Consider the following 20,467-nt stretch of genomic DNA (forward strand, 5'->3'; position numbering starts at 1 on the left):
TGTAAATAGCCAGAAGAAAGTTCTTATTTGTTGGAGGATGTGGAAAATGGAGTTACAATGCTTTCAACGCCCATTGGTGACACGTGTACACTTATCAACTTTCATTTTTATTATTCTTCTTTCTTATGGATTCCATTTTACTCCGAGATTGCAGTATAGGTAGTTAAAATTTTTGATTGGATTGATTTATTAAGTTTAATTAAATAAATTATTAAAATTATAAAAAAAGAAAAAAATTAAGATATAAAAAAATAATTTTGATTGATTTTAAATTAAATTTGTATAAATTCGCTAATGAATTAATCTAACCCCTTATTTCGAACTAACATCTCAATCATTCCTTAATTTTTTATTGAACCCATCAATTTTATTATGAAAATACTGTTTTTATTTTTGCTAGTGATAGAAAACTCCTCTAACTTAATCAAAGTATATATTTGATGACTTTCTCACATCGCAATAATTTTTTGGTAAAAATCGCAAGAAGAAAGACAAGCAGATTATGGCCAAGGGAAGGAGATATTGAAACAAGAGGTGTAGATTTATTTATTTATTTATTTTTGCCTCCTTTTTGAGATGTCAATGATCGCGGTAATCTTGGACTAGCTTAATCATGTTGAGAAGGGATTGTGACTCTTGTAGTGTCGAAACGAGTTTCCATCCCACCTACAAATTGCCAGAATAATGTCAACTTACTTTTGGATGTTGGTTAACTTACAAGATGTGATACTTAGGTCCATTTTAACAGGATCAAAGAAAGTAAAAGTATGAGAATTTTGGCAGGTGAAAAGATTTCTTCAATCCTTTTTAATTTTGATATTGATCAAATTAGTTTCTCTAAAAAAATTGAAATAATTTAGTTCTTATCAATTTTAAAATGAGCAACTAAGGATTTTAATTACATCGTTAATATTTTTCATTAATTTTACATAAATTTAATTGTTATAATAACAAATTTAGCTCTCATAATTTACACATCTATTTATTTTGTCATAATTTAATAAATTTAACCTATAATATTTTTGTAAAGGTGGAAATGCTAAGGCTAAATTTGTTGATTTTTTTTAGAATCAAGACCAAATTAACAAAATTTGTAAACATCGAGAGCTAAATTTATTATTATACCAATCACAATTATGCACAATTGTTTAAAAACATTTAACGTCATGATTAATTGTCCTTAATTATTCACTTTCAAAATTGGCAAGGGTTAAATTGCTCTAAATTTTTTAAAGGGACTAGTTTGCTCAAATTAAAATTTGAGGGAGATTGGAGAGATCTTTTTGTTATTATTATTGTTTTTGCATACATGAAAACTATGTCTCCAACAAGTATTGCCATGTCCCATATCAGTGTGCGAGGGGGGAGTCACAATGTGGAAAGTATTGTAGTTAAAGCATTAAAATGGTTTGAATTATTGTCAAATGAATGCAAGATTGAATTGCAGAGGTCATTAAGCCTTTTTACCTCTCGTATTGGGTTGAGGGATTGTTGAAGATAAAATCATTTCTTTGATTTCCAGATTGTTTAGAGTGTAAGTGAAAATTGTGTAAAAATTTCTTGCTTTTTTGTTATTGATATCTTCAATAAGGAGTAATGTGTCGTATGATTACATGCAAGTGTATACGGTTGTACAAATAATAAGTAGTAAGTAAAGAGTTATTGTCTCCATAGGGACTGTTGTATAAGTTAATTGTAAAGTTAATTATAAAACAATTTGGTAGAAAATAAGTGATAAGCCATAAAAGTAACATGTTTTAATCCCATTCTTGATGCGTTTTTGGATGATTTATTAGGTGAGCATAGGGAAGTGAAAGGAGCGAAAAAAGGGCTAAAATTGAAAAAAAAAGAGCTGTTTTCAGTAGCCACACGGCCTGGGCACTTTCACACGAGCTGACCACATGCCCATGTGCCAGCCCATGTCGATATCGCTCCTTGTTTCCCAAACACGCGAAAAAAACCAATTTTTAGGGTTTTTGAGCATTCTAAAGTCTATAAATGCATACTAGAAGAAGACCTAAAGGGAGCACGCAGAGAAGAACGAAGAAATTACTCGAAGAACGCCGTCGAAATCAACTCAGAAGCAAGATCTCCTTCAAGATTGAAGATCTCTAGTCAACTTATCTAGAAGTTTTGGGGTTTCTTTAAGTTTTGTTGTTTTCCTGATTTTGAGATGTTTTCCTCCCAAAGTATGAACTAAATTCCCTAGATACCTAGGGAAGATGAAACTTATGATGGATCTTGTTATTTAATTTCTGAATTATATGATAAATACTTGATTTCTTGATCTCAATTATGTGTACGTATTCCATGTTTTAATGTTTTTAGGATATTAATTCATGATTGATGTACTTATTTCAGTGGAGCAAAAGTCCCTGTTTAAGAGTAGATTTGGCATAATTGAGTGGAGTTGCATGCAATCTTAGGACAACATAAATCTACCAGATTAGAGTCAAATCTAATAGGGAAATCCATAGATCAAGTTAATGCGATAATTGGTGTTTTAATTAAAAATATATTTCAATTAATCTACCTAGAGTCAGTTATTTTTACTCTCGAAAGAGATATTAATATAATTTAGGGATTTCTATAGATCAAGGCAAGTGAATAAATCGTTTAATTCAGATTCAGAATAATAAGTGAAGTCTAGGTGGATTCTTTCCTGGGTATTGTCTCTCTCATTGGTTCATTCGAATATTTTCTTACTTAATTCTTTGTTGCGTCTTAATAATTAGTTTAGATAAATTTTAGACTAAAAACAACCCTTTCAATTTATAGGCTAGATAATAAAAAGATAGTAATTACTAGTACTTTTAGTTTTCATAGATACGATATTCCCGACTCGCCAAAGCTATACTACTATTCGATAGGAGCGCTTGCCTTTGTCATGATTTTAGTTAGTTAAGTGAATCATCATTAAGTTTTTGGCACCGTTGCCGGGGACTAAGATATTAGGAACACTTGATTTTTATTACTTTAGCCATTTTTATTTTATTGCATTTTATTTTTGTTTTTAGTTTAATTTTTGTTTTCTAATTTTTTTTGTTTATTTCTGGTAGGTTATTTTAGTTTATGACTAGAAGAAACCCGTTAGGACCTTTACCATTTGATAGTGAGATCAAAAGCACAGCTCATAGAAACTGTATAGAAGTAAGGCAGAGTCAACAAAGTATGGTAGAAGAGTAAGAGGATGTTATTGTTAAAACTGAGAAGATGGTTGATAATCATAATTATCAGCTACCCCCTGTGGTTGCCGCGAATCTTGCAAATCTGAATCTTGCTCCTCGTACTATGTACGATTATGTCAAGCCTAATTTAACTGGGATTGAATTGAGTATTGTGAGACCTGCTATTGCTATGAATAACTTTGAACTGAAACCGAACACCATTAAGATAATTCAATGGTAAACTATAATATATATATATATTTTGGCATATTTGTGGACGATTTTTCCTTGGTTTCATTGAATTTGATTCTCCCAATCCTTTAATTTCATGTTTTATACTTAGAAGAGCTTAGGATGGCGAAAAGAGCAAGAAACGGGCCAAAAACAGACAAATTAGACCTAAATTAGTGTTTTACACGGCTTGGGTACTTTTACACGGGTGATCCACATGCCCGTGTGTGACACATGGGAAACGCCCGTGTGTCATGGCCGTGTCAACATTAATCCAAGTCAGAAATGCACACAGCCTGAGCACTTGCACACAGACGTGGTACATGGCTGTGTCCCTGTCGAGCCCAAGTCTAGTTCTACTTGGAAAAGGCTAATTTTGGGCATTCAAAAGTCTATATAAACACTCTAGAAGAGGATTAGAGAGGAGACGGAGAGTTGAAGGCAGAAAATACTCAAGGGCAGCCATCGGAATCACCTCAGAGGCAGGATCTACATCAAGACTGAAAATCTCCATCCAATTTCCTAGAAGTCTTTGGGTTTCTTTAAGTTTTGTTGTTTTCCAAACTTTGAGATGTTTTCCATTATTATTATAAACTAAACTCCCTAAATACCTAAGGGAGATAAAACCTAATACAGATCTTATTATTATTTGAGTTATATGATAAATACTTGTTCTTATTCTTAATTGTGAATTTAACTTTTACTTTAATATTCTAGGATATTAGTTCAGGTTTTTGATGTGCTTATTCAGTGGAGCAAAAGTCCCTGTTTAAGAGTAGTTCATTCATAATTAAGCGAAGTTGCATGCAATCCTAGAGATAGGACAACGTAAATCTGCCGGATTAGAGTCAAATCTAATAAGGAAATCCATAGATCAAGTTAATGCGACAATAGAGGTTTTAATTAGAAAGAGATTTCAATTAATCAACATAGAGTCAGTTTTTTTTAGTCTCGAGAGAGATATTAACATAAATCAGGGATTTCTACAGATTAATTCAAGTGAATAAATCGTCTAACTCAAAGGTAATAAGTGAAGTCTAGGTGGATTCTTCCTTGGGTATTGTCTTCTCCTTTGGTTTTCCAAAAAGTATTCTCCAACTTTAATCTCTGTCGTAATCTTAGTTAATTAGATAATTAGTTTTAAATAAAACATTCTTTTAATTTTTAGGCTAGATAATAAAGATAGTAATTACTAGTACTTTTAGTCCTTGTGGATACGATATTTCCGGTCTCACCATAACTATACTACTGCTCGATAGGTGCGCTTACCTTAAGTCTAATTTTTAGTTAGTTTTACGACCATCATTCAACAATTTGTTCAGTTCGATGGCTTGCAAGATGAGGATCCAAATACTCATTTGGCCAACTTTTTGGAATTCTGTGATACTTTCAAGATAAATAGCGTTTCTAACAATGCCATTCGCCTTCGGTTGTTTCCATTCTCATTAAGAAATAAGGCTAAATAGTGGTTGAACTCCTTACCACGAGATTCTATCACTACATGGGAGTAAATGGCTGAAAAGTTTTTATTAAAGTATTTTCCACTAGCTAAGACAACCAAGCTGAAGAGTGATATCTCTTCCTTCTTACAAATGGATTTAGAGACTCTATATGATGTATGGAAGAGGTATAAGAATTTATTGAGAAGGTGCCCTCACCAACACCTGAAGCGGCTTATGAGTTTATAGAGGAAATGTTACTGAATAATTGTCAGTGGCAAGTCATGAGGATAAAACCGATAAAAGCAGTCGGTGTTTTTAACGTTGATGGAGTCACCGTGTTATCGAATCTAGTAGAACTTTTGAATAAAAAGATTGATGGTTTATATGGTTCTACGCAGGTACACTCGGTGATACAGTGCGATACAAATAGAAGGATGAGCAATCCAGAATGCCTATCCTATAATCCTAGCACAGAGAACAAAGAAATCAACTATATGGGTAATAATTCTAGACCTCAGAATAATCCTATAGTAACACTTATAATGTAGGTTAGAGAAACCATCCTAATTTCTCTTAAGGTGGTCAAGGAAATCAGAGACTACAACCCCCTCCAGGCTTCCAACAACAAACTTACTCACAAGAGAAGAAGCCAAACCTTGAGGAGATGTTGACGAAATTTATTTCGACGTTAGAAACTGATTTTCAAAACACCGAAATAACGCTTAAAAATCAACAAGCTTTAATTCAAGGGCTCAAGAATCAAATAGGTCAGCTTGCTATGCTGATTTCAGAAAGACCACAGGGTAGCTTTCCGAGCAACACTGAAACTAACCTAAGGGAGTAGCTTCATGCAATTACGGTTCGAGATGAAGAAGGGTTAGTTAAACCTGAACCAGAATTAAGGCAAGAAAGTGTGGTAAGTCAAGGTAAGGTTGAGGTGAGTCACAATGATCAAAAACCGGTAAGTAAGGAGTATAAACCTCGTGTGCCATACCCAAATGCGATAAATAATGACCATACAAATGAAAAATTTGGTAAATTTCTTAAATTTTTAAAAAAAATTCATATTAACTTACCATTTATTGAAGCTCTTTCGTAGATGCCAAATTCTGTAAAATTTTTAAAGGAGTTTTTAGCAAACAAGCGGAAGTTAGATGATTCATCACACGTGGAGCTAAATGCAGTTTGCTCAGATATCTTACCGAGTAAACTACCTAATTGGTTGAAAGATCCAAGGAGTTTTACTATTCCTTGTTTAATTGGTAGTTTAAATGTTAATAATGCTTTGGCTGATTTAGGGGCTAGTATTAATGTCATGCCCTATAAAATGCTTAAACAACTAGGTCTTGGGAAACCCAAACAAACTAGGATGAACATTCAATTGGCAGATAGAACCATTAGATTTCGTAGGGGTATTGTTGAAGACGTACTTTTAAAATTGATAAATTCATATTTCCAGTTGATTTTGTTGTTTCAGACATGGATGAGGATAGTAATGTACATTTAATTCTAGGTCGGCCCTTTTTAGCAACTGCTAGAACCATCATTGATGTTGGTACAGGTGAATTGATACTTCGTGTAGGTGATGACACGATTAACCTCTAAGCTCGTGATTCTGCCAAGATATCTAGTGATCGAGATGATTTTACGAGTTCTGTTAATATAAGTAACATTGTGGCTCCACATTATGTGTAGAAAATGCCTCATAAAAATGTGATAGAGCCACGGTCTAGCTTATATGACAAAAACAAATCAACTTATGAAGAACGAAGGCTACAAATCGATGAACTAGATGAATGGCGGAACCATGTCAAAGAGAAACCGAGAACACATGATGCAAAACCAAAGCTACTCCATGACGAGTTTAAAGATGGAACGAACCAATTTAATGTTGGGAACCAGGTACTGTTAGATGAAACGGACTCTCGAATAACTACTTCAGAGTTTAACGCAAACGGAGTGACTCCTTTTACAGCACTCAATGTCTTTTCATACAGTACAGTCGAGGCAACTCATTCTCATTTCAGTGCTTTTAGGGTAAACATTACTCGACTTAAACCTCATTTGAATAAAAGAATTGACAGCGAGAAAAAGGAGTTTCGACTTCGCAAACCACCATGACCCTGCGAATACGAGGTAAGTCGAGCTTAGACTTTAAATAAGCACTTCGAAGGAGGCGACCCGAGTGCTAACACTGTTAATTTCTTAATTTTATCTCGTGCTATTTTTTTAAAATTAAAAAAAAAATTGAGTATTTAAAAACCCACATGACCGAGACACACAGGAGTGTCCTTGGCCATGTGGATCTTTTGACTTAGTTTTAAATTTTCAAAAAAATCGACAGTGAGTTACACAGGTGTGTCCTTGGCCTTGTAGATCCTGGGACTTAATTTTTCTAAAAATCGATAGAGACATGGCCTAAGCCAGTCTACATGGGCATGTGATACGGCCTGGACACATGGGCGTGTTATAGGCCGTGTGAAACTTGTAGCTAAAATTTTCAATTTTAAAACAAGTCAAAGAGTTACAGGGCAAGTGATCGCGATTTTCGTGACAGCTAAGTTTTATATATTTATAATTACTCGTTCATGAAACTAACTATTATCGCGATGTAGGCAAGTGTACCTATCGAACAGTAGTATAGTTTTAGCAAGACCGGATTGTCGAACCCAAAGGAACTAAAAATACTAGTCATGACTGTCTTTTTATTATCTAGCCTAAAAATAAGGTGGTTTTGTTTTAACTAACTAATTAACTAATCTAATAATTCACATAGAATGGAATTGGGGGATTACTTTTGGAAAACGATTGAATTAAGACAATATCTAAGGAAAAATCCATCTAGACTGTACTTGTTATTCTGGCTCCGAATCGGACGATTTATTCATTTAACTTGTTCCTAGAGATCCTTAAGTTATGTTATTATCCCTATTCAAGACTAATAACGTCTAATCCCTAGATTGAATAATGGAGACTTTTCTCTAATTAACACCCTAGGGTTGCATTAACTCGATCTATGGATCCCCTTATTAGGTTTCACCCTAATCTGGTAAAATCTTGTCACCCTATCTCTAGGCGTGCAATCAACTCCGCTTAATCATGACAAATGTACTCTTAGACAGGGTCTATTCCCCCTCTAAATAAGAGCTTATCTTGAATCAGTATCCTAGGATATCAAAACAAGAATTAAGAACACATAATTAAGAACAAGTTAAATATTTATCATACAATTTAGAAAATAATAACAAGATTCGTCTTAGGTTTCATTCCCCTTAGGTATTTATGGGATTTAGTTCATAACTAAAAGGCAAAACACCTTAGAAGCATAATGAGTACAAAACATAAAGAAAACCTAAAACTCCTGAAGGGAAATTGAAAGGAGATCTTCAGTCTTTATGATGAATCCGGCTTCTGAGATGGATCAATCGGCTTATTTCTAGTAATTTCTTCCTTTCTCCCTGTGTGTCCTCTTACTTTCCTCCTCTAGGGTGTATTTATAGGCTTTAGAATGCCTAGAAGCCCTCAAAATTGGCCTTTTCTGAATTGGACTCAACTTGGGCTCGGTAGGGACACGCCTGTATGACACGCCCGTGTGAGTCATGCTTCGAATCTGCCAAATTGACACGGCCGTGTGGTCTGCCCATGTGAGGAGGTCCAGGCCGTGTTGAATTCGTACTTTGGCCCATTTTTATCTGTTTTTGGCTCGTTTTTCGTTCCTTTTACTCTCCTATGCTCTCCTAAGTATAAAACATGAAATTAAAGCATTAGGAGCATCGAATTCACCAATTCTAATGGAAAATCATCCATAAAATACGTTAAGCATGGGGTAAAAATATGTATAAATTACGGTTTATCAAATACCCCCATACTTAAGCATTTGCTTGTCCTCAAGCAGAATTTTCAACTCATAATCAAAATAAATCCTTCTCAACCTATAATTCCTATCGATAATATCTCAAAATAATCCATAGGTAATCATACATTGAAAATTCAACTGAAAGAACATCAAAGTTTCAATTATTTCAAGTTGAGCACTTTATCATGAAAATATAGGTGTCTCCTATAACATCCTGATTTTCGGGTTTTTCGCGATTCTTGATATTTTAAGTAAGTTTCTAAAATTTGGTATGTGATTATGGAATTCATAATTTGGGTATGTAAATGGGCTTATGGAAGGCCCATGATATGGCCAAAACCCGGGAGAATTTTTAAATTTTGGACTTAGGAGTTAGGGGTTCTGGCTAGGTGCCCTTATATAAAGTTGTGGGTAAAATGTATCACAAAAAGAGCTTTAGTAAAGTGGCAAGGTTGACGCCACTAAGCTCCTAAAAAGGTGGCGTATGGAGCATAAGGGAAGATAGGGGATCGATTCTCTGTGTTGGCAAGTAAGAGTATTTATTTTTATGTGCAGGAAGGGTAAGTGTTGGAATCCAAGTCGATTCTGTAATAGGAGAGTTTGGATCAAGTCAAATGCATGGATTAAGGAGGGATAAGGGGAGATATTTTAGGGATTTGATATGAAGATAGAGTTGGCCGAATAAGGGAGATTGGAGGGGGGAATTTCGGCAGAGAGGTTTAGTTAGGGATTTTCGGCACTTAGGTATTTTTGTGCCGTTTTCTCCCTAGAGGATTAGTCTTTTTCTCTCTTTTTCTTTTGCAGCCGAATCTACCATCTCTTCTTCCATATTTTCTTCCTTCTCCTTCTTTCAAACCAGCCCACTATTCCCTCCATTCACCCATTGTTTCTTTCCTTTATCTCTACTTCTGCCGAAATATCGCAAAAAGCCAAAATCAGTGAAGATAGGGGGTGCCGATTCTTTGTGACCAGCAACCTTTTCTTTCCTTTTCAATTGTTGGCATTCAATTCCTTTACCTTTTAGGTGTACAGATTTAAGAGAAGAAAGACTGTGGTAAGTGCTCGAACTCTAAACGATTCCTAGAGTAACTTTTGGCCAAAAGCCGAAACCCCTCTAGTTTAGGGAGGTGGCCGAATATGGGTATAGGCCTTATGGGGTCTTCTTTTAATATTTTTGTGGTTTATTTAGTGGAGGGGTAGAAAGGTGTAGTGTCGACTTGGAGTAGCTTGGATCACCGGAGTGGCTAGACCTAGTCATCAATCGCGGCAAGGTAAGATTCCTAAGGCCACTATAGATGGTGGCCGAATGTGTAAGTATTAATATTAGATGATTTTTGGTTTGGTTCAATTGTGGGAAGCTGATTATTAACGATGGATTATAGAAGAAATCGTGTAGGAGATCTCGTCGAGGAATATCGCCAAACAGGTGTGTAACGAACCCTCTTTCATAAGCTTAAAGTGATAAATGCCGAAAAGCCGAAATGCCAAAATTCTGGCATTTCGAGGACTCGTGAGCAAGTGAATGCTCATTAGTTAGTTAGATTCATTGAGATGATGATCAGGAACATTGGAAACGGTAAGAACGTGATTTTTGGCATTCACGGTAAGTTTGGCCTCGAGGGGCTGCAATAGGGCCCAATAGGCTTTTGGGCCCATTTGGGTAAAATTGGTAGAAAATGGAAATCTGTTAAATTGCATGTTAAGACTGTTAATACTGTTATGGATATAGGCTAAATAGGCCTAGATGACAAAATCGGCTAAGTAGGGCCCATTAGGGGTTTTAGGCCCAATAACTCGGTTTATTAAAAGTGGGAAGCTACTGTTTAAACAAATGAATAGTTAGTAACTGATGATGAACATGGAAAAATCCCTAATTTTTGGTAAACTTATGATATTACCCTTATAATATGAAAACGACCGTTTTACCCCTAAGTAAAAATGACCATTATACCCCTAGGGTTTAAACGTAAATTTTAATACATGGGATTTTGATAAACATGGTATGTATGATATGCACATGACACGTATGATATGCACATGATGTGTATGATATGCACATGATGTATTCATAAATGCATTGGGTTGGGTTTTTATATGGATGGAGGAAGTGTAAAAGGGCTTATGCCCCAGTTATGATAAAAGGCTTATGCCCCAATTATGATAAAGGGCTTATGCCCCAGTTATTAAAAGGGCTTATGCCCCAGTTATTAAAAGGGCTTTGCCCCAGTTATTAAAAGAGGCTAGGCCTCCAGTTATATGATAAAACAACTATGGTGCCAGTGGAGAGTTATGGCGGGGTGGGTTGAGTTAATCCCCACATGGTGTGTTGGTTGGTACTGGTGGAGAGTAGCGGATGGTGGGTTGAGTAGTCTCCCCAAATGGGCTTGCATTCTCTCATTGACATTACATGTGATATTGAAATGGGCCTATGGGCCATACCGTTTACAGTAAAGGCTTTGGCCTAGTAATATGAAATATGAAAAGGCTTCGGCCCAGTGTTATGAAATATGAAGTGTGAAAAGGGCTATGGCCTAGTACATGTTGAGATTGGATTTGGGCTTAGGCCAACAGGCTGTTATTGTTTTGGGCTCTGAAAGGGGCTTGTTGCACACTGAGTTTCCAAACTCACCCCCTTTCCTTAACCTTGCAGGTGAGCCTTGATGTGGGGACTTGGGCTGGAAGGGATTCAGAGTAGCCACGGTGATCGCCTTTGGACTTTTAAATAAGCGTTGGTTTTCATTAAATTTCCTTTAATTATTATTTATTTTGGGGTTGTAATAAGGCCATTTTAACTTTCCTTTTATTTCTTTTCGGGATTATTGTAACGCCCCCTTTACCCGAGACCGTCGCCGGAGTCGAGCACGAGGCATTACTAAACTTATTTGAGCACTTAAACAAATTCAAACAATTTATATCACACTTTCCAGACAAGCTGTCCAACTGTGTCATAGTTGCTAAATAATTCATATCTCGAGTTATAAAACTCGAAATCCAAATCCGTAAATTTTCTCTGAATTTATACTCATATATCTACTTACCAATTTTTTCTAGAATTTTGGTCAAGCCAATTAGTACAGTTTATTATTTAAAATCTCCCTGTTTCAGGGTTTGACTACTCTGACCTTTGTGTATTACGAATCAGATATCTCTCTGTACAGAGCTTCAATGACTATGCCGTTTGTCTCTAATAAAACTAGACTCAATAAGGAATCATTACATATAAAGTATGACTTCTAATTATCTTTGTAAAATTTATGGTGAATTTCCAAAGTCAGAACAGGGATCCAGAAATCGCTCTGGCCCTGTTTCACAAAAATTTAAACATCTCATAAAATATAGCTCATATACCTGTTTTGCTTCTTCCATATGAAAATAGACTCATCGAGATTCGATTCCATAATTTATTCATTATTTAATTCCATTTCTACTATTTTTAGTGATTTTTCAAAGTCAAACTACTGCTACTTACCGAAAACTATTTTAGTACAAATATTGTTAACTAGTTTATAACATCTTTACTTCAATTCATTCAAACTCTATACATGCCATATAAATCTTCAAACATAAAACAAAAGCTACCGAATTGATCGGATAGTGTGCTTTGTTGTGTTGATCCGATCTACCCACTTCACTTCAAGTCAATCTACATAAAATATTAAACACACACAAGTAAGCTTATTGAAGCTTAGTAAGTTCATAGGTTAAAAGTAATGCTTACCAAACATAATATTTCCAAACAATACCAAAACATTTACTAAAGTTTCTGCGATTCACAACCATTGTTATAATAATTCACATAGTTGAGCTCAACAAGAACAACTACTCAATCTCTTTCATTTGGATCACTTCTCTTTATTTCTTATAATCAAATTAGGAAACGGCTTACGAAATTGAGTACGTCGTTGCTCAATGCCACGATTCACAACTCAGTATGGTTTTCCTCATTGAAATACCATACCTACATTTTTTAACTTCGGTATGGGAAATGCCATACCTACATTTCTTAACTCAAGATGGATTTGATAATACCATACCTACATTTCATGACTCAAGTATGGATAATACCATACCTACATTTCACAACTCAGTATGGATGATACCATACCTACATTTCACACTTTGCCATGGAACAACCATGGTCTTATCCAATCAATTCATCACACGTCACGATACGAGCGTACTCAATCCTGCGTTTTCCTAATTTGCATTTCCACATTTATTCTTTCATTAACAAAATCTACACAATCCCACAACAAATTAGTATATAATAACACATTATATACTTCAATCATTCACAAATAAACATCTAATTTCAACCATATGAATTTACCCGGCTAATTTGTAGAAGATATTGAAATTTAGGGACTATTCGCAACTTTTTCTTTTCCTCGTTCTTCTTTGGATTCTTGATCTATAATATAAAATATTTCTACTCATTAGCATTTATTTGATTTCTATTTCACTTCACAATTTATGCTGTTCAAATTTCGAAATTGCACTTTTACCCCAAAATTCTGATTTTCACAATTTAGTCCCTACTCAATTCACCCATCAATTGAACTAATTTTTCTCAATTAACACTTTATTTTATCATTATAAACTATTTCAAAACCTTTTATATTCTGAATTTCAACAGCAACCTTCAATTCACAACTTTTTCACAATTAGGTCCTAAATATCATTTCCTATCAAAATCACTTAATAAAACCACCTTAATATGAAATTAGAACTTAAATTTCATAATAATTCATCATAAAATTCCCTTATCCATCCAGGGTAACTTCCAATTTCACCCATAAAATCAAAAACTAATGAATTCTACAAGTGGACCTAATTGTAAAAGTCATAAAAACATAAAATTATCAAGAAAAAGCAAGAATTAGACTCACATGATGTAAAAATATGAAAAACCAGCTTTCTCCAGACCTTCTATGGCGTTTTGGCTGAGAAATTATGAAGAAAATGTCTAGATTTTTCAATTACATCATTATTTAACTATTAACTTTTATCTATTTCCAATTTTGCCCTTGTTCACATTGTTTTCTTGCTTATTTCATACCCAAACCGTCCAGCCATTAACCTTTGGGTCTAATTGCTCTTTAAATCCATCTTTTAAATACTTAAGCTATTTACTCACAATTTAACAAATTTTGTGCTATTTTCAATTTAATCCTTTTTAATTAATTAGCCATCGAAGCGTTAAAATTTTCTAATGAAACTTTAATACTAACTCAATGACACTCCATAAATATTTATAAAAATATTTATAGCTCGATTTTCAACTTTGAGGTCTCGATACCTCATTTTTGACCCGCTTGACCTAATAAATTCTTTTAATTCACTAATTTCACCATTTCACAAATTCTTCTAAATTCTTACTTGACTCATAAATATTAAATTACTATCTTGTTCAATCTTATTTGTCGAATTTAGTGATCTCAAATCACCATTTCCGACACCACTGAAAATTAGGCCGTTACAATTATTTTAATTTTAATAACTTTAAACCTGGTTGATAATTATTCAAATGGGCTAGACTTAGGATGTGTTTTCAAAACGATACTTGTTTTCAAAATAGCTCAACGCCACGATTAATCGATTTATCAAAGATGTCCACTTGAACAAATTTAAAACTTGTTATAACAAAGTGTGGCTATGGTTGTGGGCACGTCTAGGTGTAACACTCCTAACCCGTATCCGTTGCCGGAATAAGGTTATGAGGTATTACTTGACTGAACAAAACTTCTATAAGGTCAAAGATATTTACCAGACATAAATTATCAACAATGCAACCTGTCTCATTGATTTTTCATAAGAGCTCTTATAAATTTCCAAAATGACTAATTATAAAAAATAACCGAATATCTAATAACAAATTAACTACTATCAAGTTTTAACTAAAACATTTCAACACATTAGTTCAATTATAAGGCTTCTCTAAACAAAATAAGCGAGCCATATTCGCATGGCTATAATGTATACAAAGTCAAAATATCATTCTACCTATAGTCTATCCTATACATGCCTTAAATCATGATGATATACCATCTTCTCAACTCACATAATGACTCGATAGTGTGATGATATCTCCGGCTCTTCCAACTTGAACTAAAGGATAAACCTATAAGGAATGGAAAAGAGAACACGGAGTAAGCTTCAATGCTTAGTAAGTTTTAAGCAATGCAAACAATTAATTTACTTATAGATCGATTATTTCAAATTTTCAAGAAATCATTCCTAGGTAATTGCCATTTCGGCCAAGTATCCATGAACATAATGCATATTTAGCAAATTCACCTCACTTGAATCTTAACTCAATTAAAACCAAATATTGAAATCACAAATAAGATCATAAGAACTCGAAAAGTATCTCATTAACTAGTTTTAACCATGTTTGCAACAAAATCACAAATTCACTACAAGCTATTTTCCTGAGCAACAGTCACTAAATTATTTATAACAGGAGATAAGAAACTCCAAATAAAGTGCCGTTAATTTTTCCTGAAAATAGACTTATATATCTTCCATCCATAAAATTTTCAGAATTTTTGGTTTGACCAATCAATACTAGATTTTTATTGAAGTTTCCCCTGTTTCACTGTTTGACTATTCTGACCACTCTTCACTACAAATTAATTTTCTCATTATATAGAATTCGAAATATGTTATTGTTTACTTCATTTGAAACTATACTCATTAAGGAGTCTAATAATATAAATTTTATCTTATAATCATCATTGTACAATTTACAATGATTTTCTAAATACAGAACAGGGGATTTCAAAGTCATTTTGACTCTGTCTCACTCCACTTCAAATATCTCATTATCAAAAATTCTTTTGCTTACACGGTTTCTTTTATAAGAAACTAGACTCATTAATCTTTAATTTCATAATTTATTCAGGTTCTAATTCAATTTCCAAAATTTATGGTGATTTTCTAAAATCACGCTACAGTTGCTATCCTAAGCAGATTTATTACAAATTTGCTCTTTCACACATTCCTTGCATTCAAATTATCTAAACATGTATATCATGTCATTCAAGATCGAACTCATATAACATAGGCATTAAAATGCTTCACTATTAGCTTTAGTTCAATTAAAACTAATGAAATACAATATCATATTCACATTTAATTTTCCAAGATCGTAATCACCTAAAAATAAAATCATATACTTCCACAAACCTTTCCACAAGGACCAAGTGTTTATATTTGAATATAAACATAGAATCACTTCACACATTTACCGAATATATCACAATCACATTTATAGTCATAACACTTATTCATAGATGCATCACTTTATATATTTATAATTTAATTCAAATCAAAATCGCATACGAGTACATGATACATACCTTGGCCAACTTAATATGTAATGCACTTTCAATTTGTCAACTTAGTGTAGGATCTTGTAATTGTATACTTTTATCAAATTCATCGGCACTTGGCCTACTAGGTATAAAATCCGAAATTATATTATCAGCACAAAGCCTGCGGGACTTTAACCTGGATACATTTCCAGCATGAAGCCTGCGGGACTTTGGCCCGGATACATTTCCAGCACGAAGCCTGCGGGACTTTAGCCCGGATACATTTCCAGCACGAAGCCTGCGGACCCTAAGTCCGGATATAATTCCAGCACATAGCCTGCGGACCCTAAGTCCTGATATAATTCCAGCACATAGCTTGCGGACCCTAAGTCCGGATATAATTCCAACACATAGCCTGCCGACCCTAAGTCCGGATATAATTCCAGTACATAGCCTGCGGACCCTAAGTCCGGATACACATCAAATATCATGCATATTTAATCATATATTAACACAATTTATTCAACATATCACATTAGTAGTCATTTGCTACGTTCGGATATAAGCTTCATATGAATATCATCATTTACATTTTGATTCGAAAGTCATACATAAATATCACATATCCATTTCACCATTCAAGCTTAACACATAGTGACCATTCGACTATAAGTCATATACATAAATTATTTATCACACCACTTAATTCAAGTAGAACCAAAAGGTCACAATTCATCTAATATACACATATCAAGGCATCATCAATTATATACTAAAGGTGACTACTCAAAACTTACCTCGAATATTTTCGAATAGTCTCGGATCGGCTATTCAACTACTTTCTCTTTTCCCTTGTATCAAATGAACTCTTCAACCAAAACCGTAAGTAGGAAAATATAGAAATTTAAGCAATTAAAATTTGACAAAGGCCAAGAAAGGCTCACAATTAAACATGATTGAGTTCTCACTAGTAGGGCATTTCATTCTAAACACACAAATAAACATCACATTACATATAAAATTTCAATATTTTATACATACAATACTAAATATATATATTGTCTTATAGTTTGATAATGATATATCAAAGGCATCAAAAAGCATTTAATTAATCATTCAAGATCATGCAATGTACTAATTTAATTTTTTTCATGTTTTATACAATCGCAACTTTAATTAAGCAAGCATTTAAATTAGAAACAGATAACAAAATGTCCTGTCTCGACAGACATTACACTCTATTATCTCAAGCATTTAATTTAACAAACATGGTAAGACTGTCCACTTTGGACAACATTTAATCGAGACAATATACAATTGTTTAATGTGTAATAACAAAATTGACTTAACCAAACTAACCAAACATCAGTATTTTAGTATTCAAACCTCATAAATGGAACATTATTTCTTTCAGACGAGAAAAGGAACGCACAAATTTGGGCAGCGATAGAAAAGGATTAAATCGGATAGAAATAAATTCTTATTTGTTCGAATAGCAGCGAAATTACTCAACTCGGAGATTAATAACATTAAATACATAAGAAATCAATCAAGTTTGTGGCTCGATTTTAATTTACCTTCCTTATGTCTATACTTGGAGATAACATTTAACATGTGAAGCATCCATGCAAATACATATTACATCCGTCCAAGAATAAGTTAGCAAAAAAATGCAACCATCATTCTTACCGAACCACATTCAATCCATCCATTTTTTTTAACAACATAATTGCAGCAGAAATCTAAAATAGTGCATGAAATTATAAAACAAAAAAAATTAATCTCAAGGACTTACCCAAATTCTCTCCCAACCATACGTATCTTAAAGCAAGCTTTTTCCCCTTCTTACTACCTTCGTCTCCCTCTCTTTTAGCTAATTGCTTGAAGAACTAATAATTGCTTGAAGAATTTAGCTTCTAAACAAGCCAAAACAATGGTTTTTCCCTACATGCAGCCGGTGTCATGGTCTCTCCCTCCATTCGAATGAACAGCAAAAACAAAGAAGAAGATAAAGCTCTCTTCTCTCCATTTTTCTTTTATTCCATTCTATGATTCCTCTTATAATATCATTAAATATTATATTACTAACATGGAATCATATAACATTCATTAGGTTATTATTTTACAATACAAAATACATATTTTTCCTGTCAACTTTCATCATTGTCGTCCACTAATTTAATAGTGGTCCATTTGACATGCAAGTCCTCCTTGTTATATACCATGCATTATTCGGCCCTCTAAATTCTTCCTATCACATTTTTAAGTTTTAACACACAAGTCCTTTTTAGCTATTTCCACATTCAAATGACAAAGTTAAGGCACGATACTTTCACACATACACTTTCACATATAATAAGCATAGAATATAACGTTTAATTATTTTTATGACTCGATTTTATGGTCCCGAAACCACTTTCTGACTGGGGTCAAATTAGGGCTGTCACACTAGGATTGGATCCAATCAAAGAGCTTGGTACTTAAGCAGCCTTCATGGCTCACCTCCTCTATCTCGGATACCTACCTGGTGCCCAGCTTCCATACACTTTGTTAAGTCAACAAAATATATGGTTTTTAAAACACTAAAATGGAACGTGGGTTTTCAACTCCAATGTGGCACTTCAGATTCGGCCAGAACGTCTGGGCCGAGTTTTGGGTGTTACATTTAGTGGTATTAGAGCCTAGGTTGCAACAACTCGGCTGTAGATTGGGTTCAAAAATTTTTCGAAAACTTAGGCTTAAGAAGGGTATTTTTGGAAATGATTTTTGAAAATTCTTTTCAAAGGTGTTTTACAGAATATACATGTTAAAATGGTCCAAGTTTTTCCGTTTAAATCAAGAGTTCAAAATAAAGGGTGTTTTCAAATCAAAGGTTTCAAATTTCTATTTTCGGTGATCAAAAACATGGTTTTCAAGTTTTAAATGGATTGGAGGAAGAAGTGGCGCACTGAATCTCCGGCACCAAGTCTGTAAGTATATTTTCTTTACGATATATGATAATGATATAATATTATGAATAGTACTGAGACTCTACTATGATACTGTAGATAGGGGAAAACTGTGAAACGGTAGAAATAAGACTGTAGATAGACTACGACGATACGAAAACAATTCTTGAACTGCTATATTTCCATAAGATATTTTCTTAATAAACAGTAGAACATTATACTAATTTCATAAAATTCGTAAATCAGATAAGTCGATATGAGTACAAGAGGAGTTTGTGGACGAGGCCGCGGACGTGGTCGCAGAAGGGTGCAAGCTGAATCTTCATCCTCAGGGCATAGGCCAGCTGAGGAGGCATCTGTGCCACAAGCAACGGAGACTGGGTCTTATGATCGGGCTGTGGGGGATGACGCTTTGTCCCAAGCCATGTTAAGGGTTTTAGAAAGAGTTGCTGGAGCTAGTACTGTGGCAATGAATAGGGGGTCTATATCGGAGCGACTCCGGGCCAACGGAGCAGAAGTATTTAGGGGTGTATCTGGAGTAGCCCCAAATGTGGCAGAATATTAGCTAGAGGCAACAGAACGGATCATGGACGATCTAGACTGCTCAGTGGAGTAAAAGCTGAAAGGAGCTGTGTCGCTGCTACGTGACGAGGCATACCGATGGTGGATCACCGTAAAGGAGAGTACCCCAATTGAGCAAGTAACCTGGGAATTGTTCAAAACTGCTTTTAAAGGGAGGTATGTTGGAGCAAGCTATGTGGATGCTCGTCGGAAGGAATTTTTGAATCTGACTCAGGGTGATAAGACTGTAGCAGAGTATGAGGCAGAATTTTTGAGGCTAAGTCGATATGCTAGTGGGATAGTGGCAACTGAATATGAGCGCAGTGTCCGATTTAAGGATGGTCTCCGCGATGAGCTTAGGATATTGATAGCTCCACAGAGGGAGCGTGGTTTTTCTTGCATTGGTAGAAGGCTAAGATAGCCGAGGAGGTGAAGCTAATCGAGCGATGAGAATCGTGAGAAGGATCGACCCAGATTCAAGAGGGATTTTAGACCCTCAAGTGCCACGAATCGAAATGTTAAAAGAGCAAGGATGGAGGAACCAGTTCGAGCAGTTCCAGTAAATACTTATAGACCGCAGACTTGTAGGGACTGTGGTAAGGTGCATATGGGGGAATGCTGGAAACGAACTGGAGCATGTTTTCGATGTGGGTCTAAGGAGCATAAGTTCAGAGAGTGTCCTCGGAGGACAGCTCAGGAGCTAGCTGCAGAGCAAAGGGATGTCCAACCACGGCGAGGAGGACCACCACCACAGGGGGGTCGCGGGCAAGGTAGAGGTGGCAATGGTAATGGACGAGGATGTGGGGCACCTGGCAGAGGTGCTGAACATGCCAAAGCCCGACAGCCGGCGTTGGTTTATGCTACACGACGTCGTGAGGAGGGTGACGCTCCTGATGTTATAACTGGTACGTTCTTCATTCATAGCATGCCTTACACTGCTTTGATT

At 34.9% G+C, this 20,467-nt stretch overlaps 1 non-coding gene across 1 annotated transcript; it reads right to left on the reverse strand.

The window, feature by feature from the left end:
- Nucleotides 1-4,957: 4,957 nt before the first annotated feature.
- LOC128284956 (small nucleolar RNA R71) lies at nucleotides 4,958-5,064 on the reverse strand. The gene has a single exon (XR_008275373.1). It is a non-coding gene; the product is annotated as a small nucleolar RNA R71 (small nucleolar RNA).
- Between the last annotated feature and the right edge of the window lie 15,403 nt (nucleotides 5,065-20,467).

This window comes from Gossypium arboreum, chromosome 11 (assembly GCF_025698485.1).
Source record: "Gossypium arboreum isolate Shixiya-1 chromosome 11, ASM2569848v2, whole genome shotgun sequence".
NCBI classification, from domain to species: Eukaryota; Viridiplantae; Streptophyta; class Magnoliopsida; order Malvales; family Malvaceae; genus Gossypium; species Gossypium arboreum.